General features: G+C 36.1%; 1 long non-coding RNA gene across 1 annotated transcript in view; it reads left to right on the top strand.

Annotated features, from left to right (window-relative positions):
- The window catches only part of LOC145527916 (uncharacterized), a 157,985-nt gene that overhangs the window by 38,645 nt on the left and 99,490 nt on the right, over positions 1-19,850 (top strand). Inside the window, exon 2 of the long non-coding RNA XR_014069995.1 lies at positions 10,440-10,551. This is a non-coding gene — a long non-coding RNA (uncharacterized LOC145527916). The remainder of the gene's footprint in view (positions 1-10,439; positions 10,552-19,850) is intronic.

The raw sequence follows: 19,850 nt of genomic DNA, 5'->3' as shown, positions 1-19,850 counted from the left end.
GAAATATCAATACCCTCAGATATGCAGATGACCCTATCCTTATGGCAGAAAGTGAAGAAGAACTAAAGAGTCTCTTGATGAAAGTGAAAGAGGAGAGTGAAAAAGTTGGCTTAAAGCTCAACATTCAGAAAACTAAGATCATGGCTTCCAGTCCCGTCACTTAATGGCATGGGAAAACAGTGGAAACAGTGGTAGACTTTATTTTGAGGGGTTCCAAAATCACTGCAGATAGTGAACGCAGCCATAAAATTAAAAGACGCTTCCTCCTTGGAAGGAAATTTATGGCCAACCTACACAGCATATTAAAAAGCAGAGACATTACTTTGCCAACAAAGGTCCATCTAGTCAAGGCTATTGTATTTCCAGTAGTCATATGGATGTGAGAGTTGGACTATACAGAAAGCTGAGTGATGAAGAACTGATGCTTTTGAACTGTGGTGTTGGAGAAGACTCTTGAGAGTCCCTTGGACTCCAAGGAGATTCAACCAGTCCATCCTAAAGGAAATCAGTCCTGGGTGTTCATTGGAAGGACTGATGTTGAAGCTGAAACTCCAATACTTTGGCCACCTTATGCAAAGAGCTGACCCACTGGAAAAGACCCTGATGCTGGGAAAGATTGAAGGCAGGAGGAGACGAGGACGACAGAGGATGAGATGGTTGGATGGCATCACTGACTCAATGGACATGAGTTTGGGAGTTGGTGATGGACAGGGAGGCCTGGTGTGCTGCAGTCCATGGGGTCACAAAGAGTCGGACACGACTGAGCGACTGAATTGAACTGAACTGAACATGAAATGTACCTTTGTGAATCAACTGATTCCTGTGAAATATACAATGTCATTTTCTGTGCCTTCCAATGTGTAAAAGGGACATGCTATCGTGTTACATGAATCAAGGCAAATTGGAAGTGGTCAAACAGGAGATGGCAAGGGTGAACATCGACATTCTAGGAATCAGCGAACTAAGATGGACTGGAATGGTTGAATTTAACTCAGATGACCATTATATCTACTACTGTGGGCAGGAATCCCTTAGAAGAAATGGAGTAGCCATCATGATCAACAAAAGAGTCCAAAATGCAGCACTTGGATATAATCTCAAAAAAGACAGAATGACCTCTGTTCGTTTCCAAGGCAAACCATTCAATATCACGGAAATCCAAGTCTATGCCTCAGCCAGTAATGCTGAAGAAGCTGAAGTTGAACAGTTCTATGAAGACCTACAAGATCTTTTAGAACTAACATGCAAAAAGATGTCCTTTTCATTATAGGGGACTGGAATGCAAAAGCAGGAAGTCAAGAAATACCTGGAGTAACAGGCAAATTTGGCCTTGGAGTACAGAATGAAGCAGGGCAAAGGCTAATAGAGTTTTGCTAAGAGAACACACTGGTCATCGCAAACACCCTCTTCCAACAACACAAGAGAAGACTTTACACATGGACATCACCGGATGGTCAACACCGAAATCAGATTCATTATATTCTAGGCAGCCAAAGATGAAGAAGCTCTAGATAGTCAGCAAAAACAAGACTGGGAGCTGACTGTGGCTCAGAACATGAACTCCTTACTGCCAAATTCAGACTTAAATTGAAGAAAGTGAGGAAAACCAATAGACCATTCAGGTATGACCTAAATCAAATCCCTTGTGATTACACAGTGGAGGTGAGAAATGGATTTAAGGGACTAGATCTGATAGACAGAGTGTCTGATGAACTATGGGTGGAGGTTCATGACATTGTACAGGAGACAGGGATCAAGAACATCCCCAAGAAAAAGAAATGCAAAAAAGCAAAATGGCTATCTGAGGAGGCCTTACAAATAGCTGTGAAAAGAAGAGAAGTGAAAAGCAAAGGAGAAAAGGAAAGATATACCCATTTGAATGCAGAGTTCCAAAGAATAGCAAGGAGAGATAAGAAAGCCTTCCTCAGGAATCATTGTAAAGAAATAGAGGAAACTTATAGAATAGGAAAGACTAGAGATCTCTTCAAGAAAATTAGAGATACCAAGGGAAGATTTCATGCAAAGATGGGCTCGATAAAGGACAAAAATGGTATGGACCTAACAGAAGCAGAAGATATTAAGAAGAGGTGGCAAGAATACACAGAATAACTGTACAAAAAAGATCTTCACAACCCAGTTAATCACGATGGTGTGATCACTCACCTAGAGCCAGACAGCCTGGAATGTGAAGTGAAGTGGGCCTTAGGAAGTATCACTATGAACAAAGCTAGTGGAGGTGATGGAATTCCAGTTGAGCTATTTCAAGTTCTAAAAGATGATGCTGTGAAAGTGCTGCACTCAATATGCCAGCAAATTTGGAAAATTCAGCAGTGGCCACGGGACTGGAAAAGTTCAGTTTTCATCCCAATCCCGAGGAAAGGCAATGCCAAAGAAGGTTCAAACTACTGCACAATTGCACTCATCTCACATGCCAGTAAAGTAATGCTTAAAATTCTCCAAGCCAGGCTTCAGCAATACATGAACCGTGAACTTCCAGATGTTCAAGCTGGTTTTAGAAAAGGCAGAGGAACCAGAGATCAAATTGCCAACATCTGCTGGATTATCGAAAAAGCAAGAGAGTTCCAGAAAAAACATCTATTTCTGCTTTATTGACTATGCCAAAGCCTTTGACTGTGTGGATCACAATAAACTGTGGAAAATTCTGAAAGAAATGGGAATACCAGACCACCTGACCTGCCTCTTGAGAAATCTGTATGCAGGTCAGGAAGCAACAGTAAGAACTGGACATGGAACAACAGCCTTGTTCCACATAGGAAAAGGAGTACATCAAGGCTGTATATCGTCATCCTGCTTATTTAATTTATATGCAGAGTACATCATGAGAAACACTGGGCTGGAGGAAGCACAAGCTGGAATCAAGATTGCCGGGGAAATGTCAATAACTTCAGATATGCAGATGACACCACCCTTATGGCAGAAAGTGAAGAAGAACTAAAGAGCCTCTTGATGAAAGTGAAAGAGGAGAGTGAAAAAATTGGCTTAAAGTTCAACATTCAGAAAACTAAGATCATGGCTTCCGGTCCCATCACTTCATTGGAAATGGATAGGAAAACGGTGGAAACAGTGTCAGACTTTATTTTTGGGGGCTCCAGAATCACTACAGATGGTGATTGTAGCCATGAAATTAAAAGACGCTTACTCCTTGGAAGGAAAGTTATGACCAACCTAGACAGCATATTAAAAGGCAGAGACATTACTTTGCCAACAAAGGTCTGTCTAGTCAAGGCTATGGTATTTTCAGTAGTCATGTATGGATGAGAGAGTTCGACTATGAAGAAACCCGAGCACCGAAGAATTGATGCTTGTGAACTGTGGTGTTGGAGAAGACTCTTGAGAGTCCCTTGGACTGCAAGGAGATCCAACCATCCATCCTAAAGGAGATCAGTCCTGGGTGTTCACTGGTAGGACTGATGTTGAAGCTGAAACTGCAATACTTTGGCCACCTGATGCGAAGAGCTGAGTCATTGGAAAAGACCCTGATGCTGGGAAAGATTGAAGGCAGGAGGAGATGAGGACAATAGAGGATAAGATGGTTGGATGGCATCACTGACTCAATGGACATGAGTTTGGGTAGACCCCGGGAGCTGGTTATGGACAGGGAGGCCTGGTGTGCTGTGGTTCATGGGGAAGAGTTGGACACGATTGAGTGACTGAACTGAACCGAACTGATAGTGTTACAACTTTTTAAAAACCTTAAATAAATGAAGGAATACAAAAAATCCTTCTCAAACACCTAGGTCCAAACCACCAAGAGCCAAGGGGGGTGCTTCAAAATGTGATTCTGAAGTTGCTTTTGCTTTATTTAAAGTCTCAGTGTTTTACACTAACTAAACTGCTTCAAGACCTCATTGAAATCCTGTAAGGCTTAATTAATGTTTGTAAAGCCTTTTACAATCCTTAGATGAGAGGCACCAGGATAGTGTAAGGAATCATTATTATTATCACTGATGCCATCTTAAATGAGTGCAAACAGTTTGCTTCATTTAGATTTGCTGATTAAAGCCTAGCTATGACCATGCAGAAACACAAGGAAAATTCACTTTCACAATGTAGCTCAGCTTGTCATATTTAAAAGGTCACAGACAGATGTAAATAATTTTAATGCACTACTTTTTAGAGTGGCAATACTTAAAGTGATGATTTTAAAAAAGGAATAAAGTTAAAAGCAGGAGAACAGGCCTTTGGCTTCAGTTGTACCATTTTATAAAGTATCTTTCCATGAACTCTGGAATCAGACAGATCTGGGTTTTTGGAGTCAAGTAGATCTGAGTTGGAAACCTGACCTTATAACATAACTTCTTTGAAACTTTGAGAATATTAATTTTTTTCTTCCTCCATCACCTGGAAATTCTGTGGGGATCATGGGCTTTGTTTAGTCAAAATTTTTATCAAGTGGTTAGCATATGTGTTCAATGTATGTGTTTAATGTATAAGTGATTATATATATAACTATTTATATCAAACAGTTAAAATACAATATTATCAGCATTTAAAAGATTGACTACCTCCATCTTTTGAATGGCCATCATTTCATCATCCAGAATGACTTATTCTTCAAGTGTCTTGGATAACTGGATTTACCATGTTATTTCCATGAGTAAAATTCTAATTTTGAAGGGCTCTCAATTGTGACACCATACAATGGTTTTACCTAACATGTTCTGTTTATCTACTGTTTAGTTCTGTTCATTTATTATCTGTTGCTATTTCTATCTATTAAAAACACCTTAAAAATCAGTGGTGTAACACCTCCATTTTTATAATGCTCATAATTCAAACAGGGAGTGTCTTATCCTTGCTCCTTGTTGACTGGGAGTCAACATGGCTGGCTCAAGTAGCTACATTTTGCTGGGACAGCTTAATGAGGGTATATTTTATGGACCTCTTTTATCAGTTGCATTTTTCAGTTCTTCTCCACATTGTATCTCCTGGGACAGGAACATCTGAGATGGCTTTATAATTCAAAAATCAGTCCCTAGGATGGGACGGCTGAAATAGCTGGGTCTGCCCAGTCATCCCATTCCCTTCATGCATGCAGCTATCTTGAATTTCCCTAAAGAATGGTGTTTTCAGGATTCCTTACTTGGAATCTAAGCTTTCCAAGAGGCACAGACAGAAACTACACAGGTTATTACGACTTCACCCAAGAAAGCCAGAATATCACTTTCAGCACATTCTATCATTCAAGCAAGTCACTAAAGGAACCCAAATTCACAGGGAAAAATTAGTAGACTCCATCTCTCAATGAAAGGAATTGCAAAGGATATATATTCATCTTTTTTCTCCTTCATAAGAGAAAAAAAATCTATGCCTTTATTCCTAGAAATATGAAATCACCATAAAGAATTCTGTCCTATTTTTTTTTATTGGAATATATTTGCTTTATTTTTTTTTAATTAGTTTATTTATCTATTTTTTAACTTTACAATATTGTATTTGTTTTGTCATACATTGACATGAATCCATCATGGGTGTACATGTGTTCCCCTTCCAGAACCCCCCTCCCACCTCCCTCTCCATCCCATCCCTCTGGGTCATCCTGGTGCACCAGCCCTGTGCACCCTGTATCATGCATTGAACTTGGGCTGGCGATTCGTTTCACATATGATAATTTACATGCTTCAATGCCATTCTCCATATCATTCCACCCTCGCCCTCTCCCACAGAGTTCATAATACTGTTCTATATATCTGTGTCTCTTTTGCTGTCTCGCATACAGGATTATATGACCCAGCAATCCCACTGCTGGGCATATACACTGAGGAAACCAGAAGTGAAAGAGACACATGTACTCCAATGTTCATCGCAGCACTGTTTATAATAGCCAGGACATGGAAGCAGCCTAGATGCCCATCAGCAGACGAATGGATAAGGAAGCTGTGGTACATATACACAATGGAATATTACTCAGCCATTAAAAAGAATACATTCGAATAAGTTCTAGTGAGGTGGATGAAACTGAAGCCTATTATACAGAGTGAAGTAAGCCAGAAAGAAAAACACCAATACAGTATACTAACACATATATGGAATTCTGTCCTCTTAACTTTGCTTCTTTCCAGGGGGTAACTGCCTGATCCACTTCAAAAGGTTAGGATAGATAGGTTATCAATTTGGTTCTACCAGTTATTAACTGTGTAACTTTTAATATACCTTTTAGTCGTTCTCATCTCGTTTCTTCATCTATCTCAGAGAAAAATAATATCTTTTTTATTCTTGTCACTGAGTTGTGGAGACTATGAGATAATAGAAGGATAAAGAAATCCTACATAGCTGCTAACGTCATTGTTAGTAAAATGTATGAAGAAAGCTTTAGTCACTAGGCTTTCTGAGCCTACTTAGAAGAGTTAGTGTGTTAGCTGCCTAGAGTTCCTAGATTTGTTAAGACTGAGACTTATAGGTATCCAGAGAACAAGTCATAATTCTTTCAATCTGGAAGTCAAAGTTTAACTTCAAAGTTGAAGCCTTGGTCATAGGTTTAACTAATCAAGGCTTTTGTGTCTCCCTGTTGTGCTGTGCCCATCACAAATGGAAAGATGAACAGTGTGATAACTGCTTGTGTAAGTAACAAGTTGGAGAAGGAAATGGCAACCCACTCCAGTATTCTTGCCTAGAGAATTCCATGGACAGAGAAGCCTGGTGGGCTACAGTCCACGGGGTTGCAAAGAATCAGACATGACTCAGTGACTAAACAATGAAGTAACTAGTAAAACCATCCAACCCTTTGTGTTTTTTTACTAATATGTGTGTGCTTGCTTAGTCGCTCAGTCATGTTCGACTCTTTGTGACCTCATGGACTGTAGCCTGCCAGGCTCTTCTGCCCATGGGATTCTCCAGGCAGGAATACTGGAGTGGGCAGCCATTCCCTTCTTCAGGGTATCTTCCCAACCCAGGGATTGAATCCAGGTCTTCTTCATTGCAGGCAGATTCTTTACCTGCTGAGCCTCCAGGGAAGCCCCTTTTATCAATATAAAGTTTTTAATTATTAAAATGAACTCTTAATTATTTGATCATTATGTGAACAGAAAACCTTTAATGCTCTAATTCTTTCTAGCAACAAACGAGGGAAGAAAAAATATATCTTATTGAGCCATTTAGCAAAAAATTTAAGTATAGCTGTTACCATGGCCCCTAAAGTCTATATGGGTTTAAAGTGGTATTGTGTATGGTTTTCATAGCATGGGTCTCCCCTTCATTTTTTGCTTCTGAGCAAAAAGTCTGAGCAACTTTCAAAAGTTGTATATTCTGGGATTATTTCTAGAAAGATAGAGGTTCTCATGAACAATGTTTAAACACAAACATTTGAACCTAGTAAGGCAGTGTGGTATACAGCAGCAGCCCCCCACCTTTTTGACACCAGGAATCAGTTTTGTAAAAGACAGTTTTTCCATGCACCTGGATGGTTTCAGTTTTGCCCACCGCTTGCTTCCCGCTGTGCAGCTCGGTTCCTAACAGGCCATGGACTTGTACTGGTCAGCGGCTCTGGGGGCTTGATGAACCCTGGTATGGAAAACATGTCACCAGTCTAGATTCAGCACTTGGTAAAGTGCTTTGAACTTTGATTTCTTTTGAAGACAATGAGGTCAAACTAGTTGAACTGCAGGGACTTCCACATGGCATGATTCTGGAATCCTATTTTTCAAATATATAGCCATTATAGATTCTTAAACTATGTAATTATAAACTAAGTCCAAATTGAAATTCAAACAGTTAAATTGTCTGGCAAATTTCTACTGTGATAGAACACCATGGGCTCTGATTTGACAGAAACTTTACAATTGGTAAGTCTTTCTACCTTCAATTATGACCTGAAATAAGTTAAAAAAAAACAAACTGAATTTCAACAAGCCCCCAAGCCTCCAACATGTAGATTCTACCAAAATCTCCTTAATGCATCTCTTTTAATGCATCAAAACTATTCCCAGATTCCTTGCCATTAAATCCCACATCCATTCATTCATGAAAATGAATCCAAGTTCATTTTCCCTATCTTTTGGCAGCATTTGACCCTGGTCACAGGATTCTCCTTATGAAACCTTCCTTTAGTTTTATTTTTGAGACACAACCTTCCTGATTTTCATCCTATTGCTATGGCTAATTCTTCATAGTATTCTTCATAGCATTTCCTTCAATTACCCAGTCCTGAAATACATGTGTAATATAAGTCTCTTCTCTACATATCCTTCTGGAATGATCTCACTCATAATTCTTAAGTCTTCAATTATCATCTAAATGACATGCATGACTCATAAATACTTAGGTTCCAGTTACAAATCTATAGCTTGTGGATTAGGTGGACACTGGATTAGATGTCTGTTTCTCTTACACAGGTGATGGTCTAAAGTCCCTGAAGCAGAAATTTCATCTCAATCATCTTTGTATCCCCTGTGCCACAAGAAGCCTACAGTACCACATGTTCGTGGAAGCAGTGAATGAATGAATATTTAACCATTCAACTGAATGCCATGCAGGCAATGCCATGTAGGAAATGCCATGCAGCTGCCACATCTTTGTAAAGAAAAAATTGTTTCAACTTGATGGTAGTGGTGGTGGGGGTAGGGGACAGTTGAAGAACAATCTGAGTTCCTTCTTAGGATCTTAAAGTCTGAATCTGTTAATGGAATTGTGGGATTGTCAGAGGGAAAATTACTTGTGTCAGACACTGTAGAGCCTCTACAGCATCAAAAAATCTTAAGGTAGAATTTTTCAAACAAGACTTCAATAATTCTAAGATTTTTTTTTAAGTCTTGTGTTAAATTTGGATGATACAAGCATGATATATTGTAAGAACATGCCAATTTATAATTGTGTAATATGAGTTTTTAGTACCAATATTAGTTTTTATGTAATTCTTGTAGTTATTGTGTGCTGATGAGAAAGAAGAGAAATGGAGAAAATTATTTGATACATAAATATTGCTTTAATGTAATGTGTAAGCCAAATTACATCAAGGTGCACTGTATGAAAAAAAGTACACAGTATTGCGAAGAGTGGAAAAAAATGGAGGAATTTTTATTCATGCTACTTTAAAAATAAGCCAAAACTGTGCCATAGCTCATCAATGTCATATTCTCATTATAAGAATTTAGTTTCAGCAAAATAGCATCATCCATTACAGTGCATCATGCTGTTAGTTTTAGATTTTCTTTGTTTGCATTTAATTTATAAACTTATTTTTGCTTTCTATTATATAAGAGCTTTAAACACAAATATTTAAGAAAAACCATAATAAAAATAACTTAGTATAATGATAGATTCCTGAGAGATTATTTTCTGTAAAATAACTTACACTTTATTCAGGATGGAAAAAGACTGTGTTAATAAACTAAGGATCAGGGTGTAACAAGCTTACTTGGGAATAAAAGCTTCACTGTCAGAATAAAATGATTTATCTCTTAGTCTAGCATGTGATTACATCTACATATACCACACACACAACCTCATGCACATAATCCAGATATATACCACAAAAAAAACACACAAGACACACTTATATGTACAGTGATACACAGGCAACCACAAATACATATGTACCTGCATGTATCACAAATAACCCCATGCACAAAGGAAACAAACATACATTACACATACTTCTTCCATAAATTTATATCAGCATTTTATAAAGAGAAAATTAACACAAACTGAGAATGCTCGAGTTTAGCACAGCATTTTTAAGAAGGAGCCCTCTGAATCAGACTGCCAAGCTACCAACACCAGTTCTGCCCCTTCCTAGCCGAACAGCCTCGGACACTCTTATTTAATGCTCACGCCCTTACTATCTCTGTCGTTAAATTGAAAAACATAGTGGGTACCTAACACAGAATTGTTCAGGGAATTAAATGCACTATTGCAAGTTGAGAAATATAGCACTGTGTTAGCACATAGGAAGACATCAATAAATGATGACTTTTTAAAAAAATACACACACCCACACACAAATGTAGAGGTCTGTGTTGGGATCCTATGAGAGTTGTGACACCAGAGAGAGTTTTTCCCTTCACAGTCAGAGAAAGTGAAAACCCTGGGGGTCATCCCTAACATCTTGCAATCCTTCACTGCCCTCATTCAGTCTATCACCAGTCTTGTTGACTTTTTTCCCTCTGAAACTCAAACAGATTGATGCCTCTCTCCTTACCTCATGTGGGCTAAAGCCAGAGGCTTATAACTGCTTTCCCTACATTTATTCTTTTTTCCTCACTGAGACTATACAGCCCTTTTTCAAAAGGCACGCATGACCATGTACTTCCCATAATACTTTAATGACGCCCTATTGCTTTTAGGGTAAAGTTTTGTACAATCTACCCCTTCTCTACCTCTCCATCTTTCCAGCTGGGTCAGGACACTGTTCTATATTATGTGACACTCCCCTATTGAAAACTGATGGTCTATTTTAACCATTGTCTCTTCATCACATATAGAACCTCTCTAAATGCTGGTTGGCTGGATGAAAAGAACACAACACTGCATTGACACTTCAGCAGAGGGATGTGAAAGATGGACCCCACAGGAAAGACAGTGATGCCTGATATGGTAGGATAGTACCCCATGGTACATTTCAGTGTCTGGTGAAAATCAGTAGTATAAAGTGGTATTACCATGGTATGCTGCTGATGGTTCATCACCAATGTATGTTGGGAGTGAATGTAAGCAACAAAATTGTCAGCAATGCCCAATGAACTAATGGGTTTCAATAAGAGAAAACAGATTAAGAGAATAGATTTTTATTTGCTTGCTTGTTTATTTGTTTGAAATCTGTGGTTTCTGAAAATACTTACCTGTGAACACAAAGGTGATTTCCTCCTGGATTTTCTTAGTTGTATGTAGTGGAATCATTATAGCAGAATGGAAGGGCTATAAGATCCTGCAGTGTGGTTGCTATATAGCTGTATCTCACTTTTTATGAAATGAAATGAAAGATGTGTGCTGTTTTGGTTCCCTGGCTTGCCTGCTAACAACAACAACAAAAACTAAACTCACATATCACAATTTTGCAAATATTGAGGTCACAGATCCAGACCCAGAATCAGCACAGTTTCACATGTCACTTAGTTCAGATCACAGAATTGAATGAGGATAAAATGTCATAGGCTCATCAACTTTAGTTTCCCTTGAAGCCACGGAGACATACTCAAAAAGACAAGGTGGTCTAAGGAGGTTTAGAATAACTTATTGTTAAGTTTGAGAGGCTGCTCACAAATTTCCTAACATATGCCCTTTTTTTTGACAGGAAAAGCATTGATGGTTTTTACCTAAATACGTTCAACTAAATAAGATATATATTCAATTTGCCAAATAGTAGTCAGTTTACTCACTATATTCCACTACAGACATCATCTTATAGTGTATCATAAATTGAATTTCTGTTATCCATTGCCTTATGTTATTTTTTCTAACATCTTAAACTCTTATTTCTGGTATATAGCCAATTCAAAGTAGTTCCGATACTCCATTTTTGTATATTAACCTCATTTTCTCTCTAGCTTAACCTCATCCTGTAAAGTAGTTAACAATCTGATAACTAACAGCTGAATGCACTGGTAAACTCTGATATTTCAGTAATTCCTCTGTGAACTTTCTTGTAAAGTGAACAATCTCTCTGCAATAAAAATGATCCTCCCCAGTTATTGTTTTGTAGATTTTCAGAAACAGGGAAATGTTCTTTTTTGAAATAGGGGAAAAATAGTGGATTTTCTTTAACTGACTATGCACATACTTATTCATGAAAGTTATTGTAAACACTATATATAGATTACTTATTTGTTCAGAATTGACATGTTTCCCTTGATAATAAAATACTAAGTTAACTGTTTCTTCTTGTTGTCACTTCATAATTCTACAGAATTTGGGAATCAGCGTTCATATTACTACAGAGAAAGAAATGGGTGACATTTATTTAGATACTGTTCATCAGATTTTTTTGAAAGTAGGGGTCATTTGATGATTTCCTAAGAATTATTGTGTTGTATGATCTTGTTATTTTTTTCACATAATATTTAACTACTCTTCAAGTAGTACCAATAATTAATACAGCCTTTCATTTATTCAATTATTCAACAAATATGTACTGTGCAATTACCATGGACTAGGTATTGTCTAACAGCTTTATTGATTGTTATGACTGACAAATAATAAACTACATTTATTTGAAAAGTGTACAATTTGATAAAACCCGACACACACTTATCCCTGTGAAGCCAACACCACAAAAAACAGTGAGCACATCCATCACCCGCAAAAGTTTCATTTTAAGCATGCCATCATTCCATCCCAATTCCCATCACCAGAAATCCACTGATCTGTCAATAAAGATTAGCTACATAGTCTAGAGTTTTATATGAATGGAGTTATTTAGTGATTTTTAGTATTTAGTGATTTTTTATTTCTTTTTTCTTTCCCTCAGCACAAATTTTTCTTTTAGATTCATCCCCATTTTTGAGTGTATCAATAGCTCAGTCATTTGTACTGTTGAATAGTAGTCCATTGTGTGGATTTACCTCAGTTTATTTATTCGTTCACCCCTGCTGGACATTTGGGTTAATTCCAGATTTTAACTTTAATAAATAATGATGCTATGAACATGTAAGTTTTTGAATGAACTTATGCTTTTAATTTTCTTAGGTAAATACTTAGAAGTAGAATGACCATATAGTAAATACATGTTTAAATTTTTCAAAATTGCATGTTTTTCAAACTGTTTTTAACATTTTACATTCCCAAGAGCAGTATACGAAATTTCACTTGCTTTTCATCCTCACAATGTTTCATATGGTCAGTCTTAAATTTTAGCCATTTTAATGTATGTGCAATTGTATCTCATTGTGGTTTTTATTTGAATGGACTGAAAAGCTGACATTGAGCATCTCTTCATGTGCCTTTTTCCTATTCTTATTTTCTTCCTTGGTGTAGTATTTATTCAAATATTTCCCCATTTGTTACTGGGTTGTTTGTTCTCTTGTTTTTTAGTTTGAAGAGTTATTTATATAGTCTTAGCACAGTCTTTTACTCGTATATAATTGGCAAAAATTCTACTAATCTATAGTTTTTCTTTTTCATTCTCTGAATGATATCCTTCAAGGAATAGAAGTTTGTATTATTGATAACATCAAATATATTAATATCAATTTTCCTTATATTGCTATATAATATTAATAGCAATTTTCCTGTTGTTGCTATTGTATATGAGAAGTCTCTGTCTATGCATAAATCACAAATATTTCCTCTTATTTTTTTTCTTAGAAGTTTTAAAGTTTTAGGTTTTCTATTTAGGTCCACGACCCAGTTTTATCTTCTATACATGGTGCAATGTATGGACCAAAGTTTTCTCATTGGAGGCACATAAATATCCATAGTCCAGAACAACTTGTTGAAAAAACTATATGTTTTCCCCTAAAATGCCTTTGTATCTTTTTTTTTTTAATAAGCTGTCCATATGTGGACCTATTTCTGATCTATTTTGTCCCACTGATTTATTTATCTTTATATAAATACTAAACCGCCTCAATTACTATAACTTCTTAATAAGTCTTGGCGCCTTCCCTTTCAAAGTCGTTTTGGCTATTTTGAGTCCTTCATGCAAAGTCAGAACTTTAGAATTCATGTCTCAATTTCTACAAGATAGAATGTTGGGATTTTGATTTTATATTAAATCGATTGTTCGATTTAGAGAAAATTTGTATTTTGACAATATTGAGTCTTCAGAACTATGAACATAGCATATCTACTTCTAATTAAGACAACTTTATCTTAGCAGTGTTGTATAACTCTCATGTACATTTCCTACACATAATTTTGCAGATTTTTTTCCCTATTTAATGTCTTCATACTATTCTAAATAGTATTAATTTTTCATATATATTTTTATAATTTTATTTTATAATTAAAATTTATAATTAAAAATTATTTTATAATAATGGATGATAATAATAATAATAATTATTATTATTATAATGATGGACAGAGAGGCCTGGCGTGCTGCAATTCATGGTGTCGCAAAGAGTCGGACATGACTGAGCGACTGAACTAAACTGAAATACAAATACAGTTGAATGTTGTCTTTGATTACGTATACTGTACCATGTTAAACTCACTTATTTGTTCCACTAACCTTTTTGTAGATTTAATATTTTCTACATAGCTCATCATTTCAACTAAGGGTAAGTCTTCCGTTCCAATCTAAATGTTTCTATTTATTTATTTATTTTCATTTTGCCTTATACTGATTCAGACACGCATCAATATTGAGTAGAAAGTAAATACTTTCTATTATTCTCATCTTAGTGGTAAAACCTCTTATTTTTCAATGTTGGTTGTGATGTTAACTAGAGATTTTTCTTAGATACCCATTATTCAGATTTGAAAGTTGCCTTCACGGCTGAGAGTTTTGTAGCTGTTTGTTGTTGTTTAAATCAATAAGGATGTTGGGACCTGTCAAATAATTTTTTTTCATGTGTTGAGATGATTGTATTTTTCATTTTTGCTTTGTTAAAATTTAGATTGATTTTCAAGTGATAAATCAGTATTTCCATTTCTTAGATAAACCTCATTTTGTATATATTTTCCTTTGATATTTTGCTGGGTTCTATTTTCTTAAAGTTTTTAAAGAATTTTTGCACTAATATTTATTGAAGATATTTGTATACAGTTTTATTTTCCTATAATGTTCTTGCATGGTTTTTGAACTAGGGTATCACTGGCCCCATAGAATGAGTTGGGAAATATTCTCTCATCTTCAATTTTTAATAGAGTCAGTGTAGAATTGCTGGGGGTGGGATGGGGTGGTGTTTGTATTTTTAATGCTTAGAAGAATTCAACAATGAAGACATCTGGGTCAATAATTCTTTTTATGACTACAAATTTATAATTTAAGTAGATATAATTCTATTCGGGCTTCCCAGTGGCGCTAGTGGTAAAGTACCCACCTTCCAATTCAGGAAACACAAGAGATGTGGGTTCAACCCATGGGTCTGGAATATTCCATGGAGGAGGGCATGGCAACCCACTCCAGTATTCTTGCCTGGACAATCCCATAGACAGAGGAGCCTGGAAGGTCCATAGCATCCCAAAGGGTCGGACATGACTGAAGCAATAATTCTATTCAGGTTATCTATTTCTTTTTGACTGAGACTGGTAGTCTGCATCTCTTAAATAATGTGTCTGTTTTATCTAAATTAGTAAATTTATTGGTATAAAATTGTTCAAATCATTCCTTATAATTTTAATATCTGTTGAATCTGTAGTACTATCATCTTTCTTATTTACAACATAATAAATTTGAGTCTTCTCTCTTTTTTCTTTTTCAGTCTATCTAGATGTTTATCAATTTTATTCATCTTCTCAAACAACCAGCTTTTAGCTTTATGATTTTGCTTTCACATATACTGTACTTTTCAGACCAATTGCTTTTTAGAAGTTAATAACTTTTGATAAGATGTAAACCATATGAGCAGTATCTTATATTTTTACCCTATTGGTTACCGTTTCTGGTCCTGTTTATTTCCTGGTGTAGATCCATATTTTGATCTAGTCTCCTTTTTTTTCTGCTTGAAGTATTTCCTTTAACATTTTTATCATCAGGGTATTCTATTAGTCTAGCTTTTGTATGACTGAAAATCTCTTTCTTCTATACTCACTTTTTAAAATACAGAATTTTTGATTTAAAGCTTTTATTTCAATTGGTATTTTAAATTGTATTGTTTCTGAAAAAATATCTTCCATTATCCTTATTTGTGTTCTTCTGTACATACTTTTTTAAAAGAATTTTTTTTTCAATTTACTAAAACATGCTAATATAGAACAAAAGTTTCTATGTACTGTGTGCAACTGGTTTCCTTTATCATTTATATCTTACCATTAGTATGGTACATTTGTTACAACTATTGAACTGAGACAGATGTATTATTATGATTAAAGTTAGTATTTTATTCAAAATTCATTAATTTTTGCTTAATGTCTTTTTTTTGTTGTTTGAGGGTCCCTTCCAGGATATCATGTTGTATTTATTATTGCTTTTCCTTTGGCTTCTCTTGGTTCTGATAATTCACATGCGTTTTTCCTCTCCTTACTGATTTTAAATTTTTTCTTTACTATTCAGTCATTTCAGTTTAGTCACTCAGTAGTGTCCGACTCTTTGTGACCCCATGGACTGCAGCACGCCAGACCTCCCTGTCCATCACCTACTCCCGGAGTCTACCCAATCTCATGTCCATTGAGTCGGTGATGCCATCCAGCCATCTCATTCTCTGTCATCCCCTTCTCCTCCTGCCCCCCAATCCTTCCCAGCATCAGGGTCTTTTCCAATGAGTCAACACTTCGCATGAAGTGGCCAAAGTATTGGAGTTTCAGCTTCAACATCAGTCCTTCCAATGAACACCCAGGACTGATCTCCTTTAGGATGGACTGGTTGGATCTCCTTGCAGTCCAAGGGACTCTCAACAGTCTTCTCCAACACCACAGTTCAAAAGCATCAATTCTTTGGCACTAAGCTTTCTTCACAGTTCAGCTGTCACATCCATACATGACTACTGGAAAAATCATAGCCTTGACTAGACGGACCTTTGTTGACAAAGTAATGTCTCTACTTTTTAATATGCTATCTAGGTTGGTCATAACCTTCCTTCCAAGGAGTAAGCGTCTTTTAATTTCATGGCTCCAATCACCATCTGCAGTGATTCTGGAGCCCAAAAAAATAATCTGACACTGTTTCCACTGTTTCCCCATCCATTTTCCATGAAGTGACGGGACCAGATGCCATGATCTTAGTTTTCTGAATGTTGAACTTTGAGCCAAACTTTTCACTCTCCTCTTTCATTTTCATCAAGAGGTTTTTTAGTTTCTCTTCACTTTCTGCCATAAGGGTGGTGTCATCTGCATATCTGAGGTTATTGATATTTCTCCTGGCAATTCCAACTTGTGCTTCATCCAGCCCAGCGTTTCTCATTATGTACTTTGCATATAAGTTAAATAAGCTTCTATAGTGTCCTTTATACCTTTTTTTAAATTGGAAATTTTGAAAAATAATTATTACCACAAATGATTTTCTGTGCTTCACTCTCACTTTCAGGGACTCAAATAAGAGTCCTCTCAAATGAGAGCATATTCAGCTGATTTGATGTTTATGTTTTTTTTCTTTGTGTTCCTTTCAATAATTGTTACTGATATATCTTTAAGTTTACTACTAATGTTTTTTTTTTTACAGGGTTTAATTTTCCATTGATTACCTAATGCATATTTTTATTCTCACACTTTATACTTTCATCTCTAGATTGTGATTTTGATCTTTTTAAAATATGTATTCTGTATTTCTATATATTATGTTCAATTCATTAGCTTTATGAACATATACAGTAGAGTTATAATACTTGTTTTATATCTTTATCTACTAATTCCAACATCTGTGTCACTTTCATGTCAGTTTCAATTGATTGAATTTTCTCATTATCACAAGTCATGTTTATCCAATTCTTTGCATGCTTTCTAATTTTTGATTGGGACCAGACATTATGGATTGTATTTTAATGGGTGCTGGATTTTTATGTGTTTTTTTCTATAAGTATTTTTGAGCTCTGTTCTAGGTTGCAATTTGTATATTTGGAAGCAATGTAGTCCCTTCAAGTGTTCATTTTAAGGTCTTTTTTGGTTGGATTTTGCTTGTTTGTTTTTAGGCAGGACAGAGCAGCATTTGGTCTAGGAATAACTATGATAAACCTAGTCAGTGTGTTAAAAAACAGATACGTTACTTTGCCAACAAAGGTCCGTATAGTCAAAGCTATGGTTTTTCCATTAGCCATGTATGGATGTGAGTGTTGGACCATAAAGGAGGCTGAGCACCAAAGAGCTGATGCTTTTGAACTGTGGTGTTTGAGAAGACTTTTGAGAATTCCTTGGACTGCAAGGAAATCAAACCAGTCAATCCTAAAGGAAATCAACCCTGAATATTCATTGGAAGGACTAATGGTGAAGCTGAAGTTCCAATAGTTTGACCACCTGATGGGAAAAGCAGACTCATTGGAAAAGAGGCTGATGCTGGGAAAGACTGAAGACAGGAGGAGCAGGAGATAGAAAGGATGAGATGTTTGGATGGCATTGCCAACTCAATGGACATGAGTTTGAGCAAACTCTGGGAGTTGGTGAAGGACAGGAAAGCCTGGTGTGCTGCAGTCCACATGGTCACAAAGGGTCGGACACAACTGAGGGACTCAACAACAATAACAAACTATCCTCTATTTCTAAGACAGATCCTTCTGAGTATTCCACCCAGGGCCTTGTGAATTGTTTTTTGTTTTGTTTTTTTCTTCTCTTTTACCACTTTCAGATTCTCTCTTAATACTGGAGGACCTCAGAGATCTCTTCTCTCTTTTTTTTGCATTATTCACCATTATGCTGTTATCATTTGTTCTCATCTATATCCTGTGCTGTGCTTAGTCACTCAGTCATGTCTGACTCTTTGAAAACCCTTGGACTGTAGCCCACCAGGCTCCTCTGTCCATGGGGATTCTCCAGGCAAGAATACTGTAGGGGGTTGCCATGTCCTCCTCCAAGGGATTTTCCCAACCCAGGGAATGAACCCAGGTCTACTGCATTGCTGGCAGATTCTTTACCAAATTTATATCTCTAATTTGTAGATCTTCTCTAAAACACATATTTGAGATATTCAATATATTGTTTAAATAGGTACTTTAAGCATAATAATAAGACAATATATTCAAATCTGAATCATGATCCTCTTTTTTCTTCTCAGAAATCTGCTCTTCTTAAAATCTTTCTCATCTCAATTAATGGTAACACCATCCTTCCAGTTTCTTATGCTCAGAACCATGGAGAAATTCTTGAATCAGTTTTTCTCTCATACCCTCTAATGCTTTAACAAATCTGCTGATTTTATTTTCAAACTATATCCAACAACTATTTTTCTCCACTTCCCTTCCAATCAATATTATCTCATACCCTCGATATCATCTACTTAAAGACACATTGTTATCTGTATATAATGTAAGACTACTTCCTTAAACAGAAATGCTACAAATGAATTAATTTTAATGGAGAGCGTGTATCGCAATGAAATCCACAAATAAATTTAAAAGTACAGAGCACCCACAAGAGCTATATATTTAAGATTCAGAGACTTGACAAATTATTTCCCCAAACAATTTGAATAAGCATTTTATTTTGAAATAATTTTAGATTTACAGGAAATTTGTAAAGATTGTTTGAATTATGCATTTGCACTACTTACCCACTTTTAGTTTCACCTAATATTATCATTTTACACTATCATCCTATATTTGTCAAAACTGTGAGACTGACAATCCTATATTACTCTTTAACTATACTCCAGTTGTTATTTGAATTTCGCCAATTTTTACATTTTCCTCTTGCTTCTGCTCTAAGACCCAAATCAGAATTCTACATTTAGTTGTCATGTCTTCTGGTTTTATCTGCTCTGTGACATTTTCTTGGTCTTTCCCAGTTTTTCATTACCTTAATGGTTTGGAGCTATACTGGTCAGTTATTTTACAGAATATTCCTCAAGTGTGGCTTATCTGATATAGTCTCATAATTAGAATGAGGTTATGAGTTTTGGAAAGAAACACTACAGAGGTAATGCCTTTCTTATCATATCACATCAGAGAGTACATGACATTCGTATGATGTCATTGATAATATTGATTTGACTACAGGATTCTGCACTATAAAGTTACTATTTTTTTCTTTTTTATACCTTATTCTTTGGAAGTGAGTCACTAAGTCCAATCCACCCTCAATAGTGCATCAACATTCTATAAGCAAAATTTGTCTATTCACCTCCATTAATTTATTTATTTAGTCATTTA

Source organism: Giraffa tippelskirchi, chromosome 1, assembly GCF_054371585.1.
Source record: "Giraffa tippelskirchi isolate mGirTip1 chromosome 1, T2T-mGirTip1v1.2.pri, whole genome shotgun sequence".
Lineage (NCBI taxonomy): Eukaryota > Metazoa > Chordata > Mammalia > Artiodactyla > Giraffidae > Giraffa > Giraffa tippelskirchi.
The sequence above is the reverse complement of the archived record's forward strand: the minus strand, read 5'-3'. Positions and strand labels throughout refer to the sequence as shown.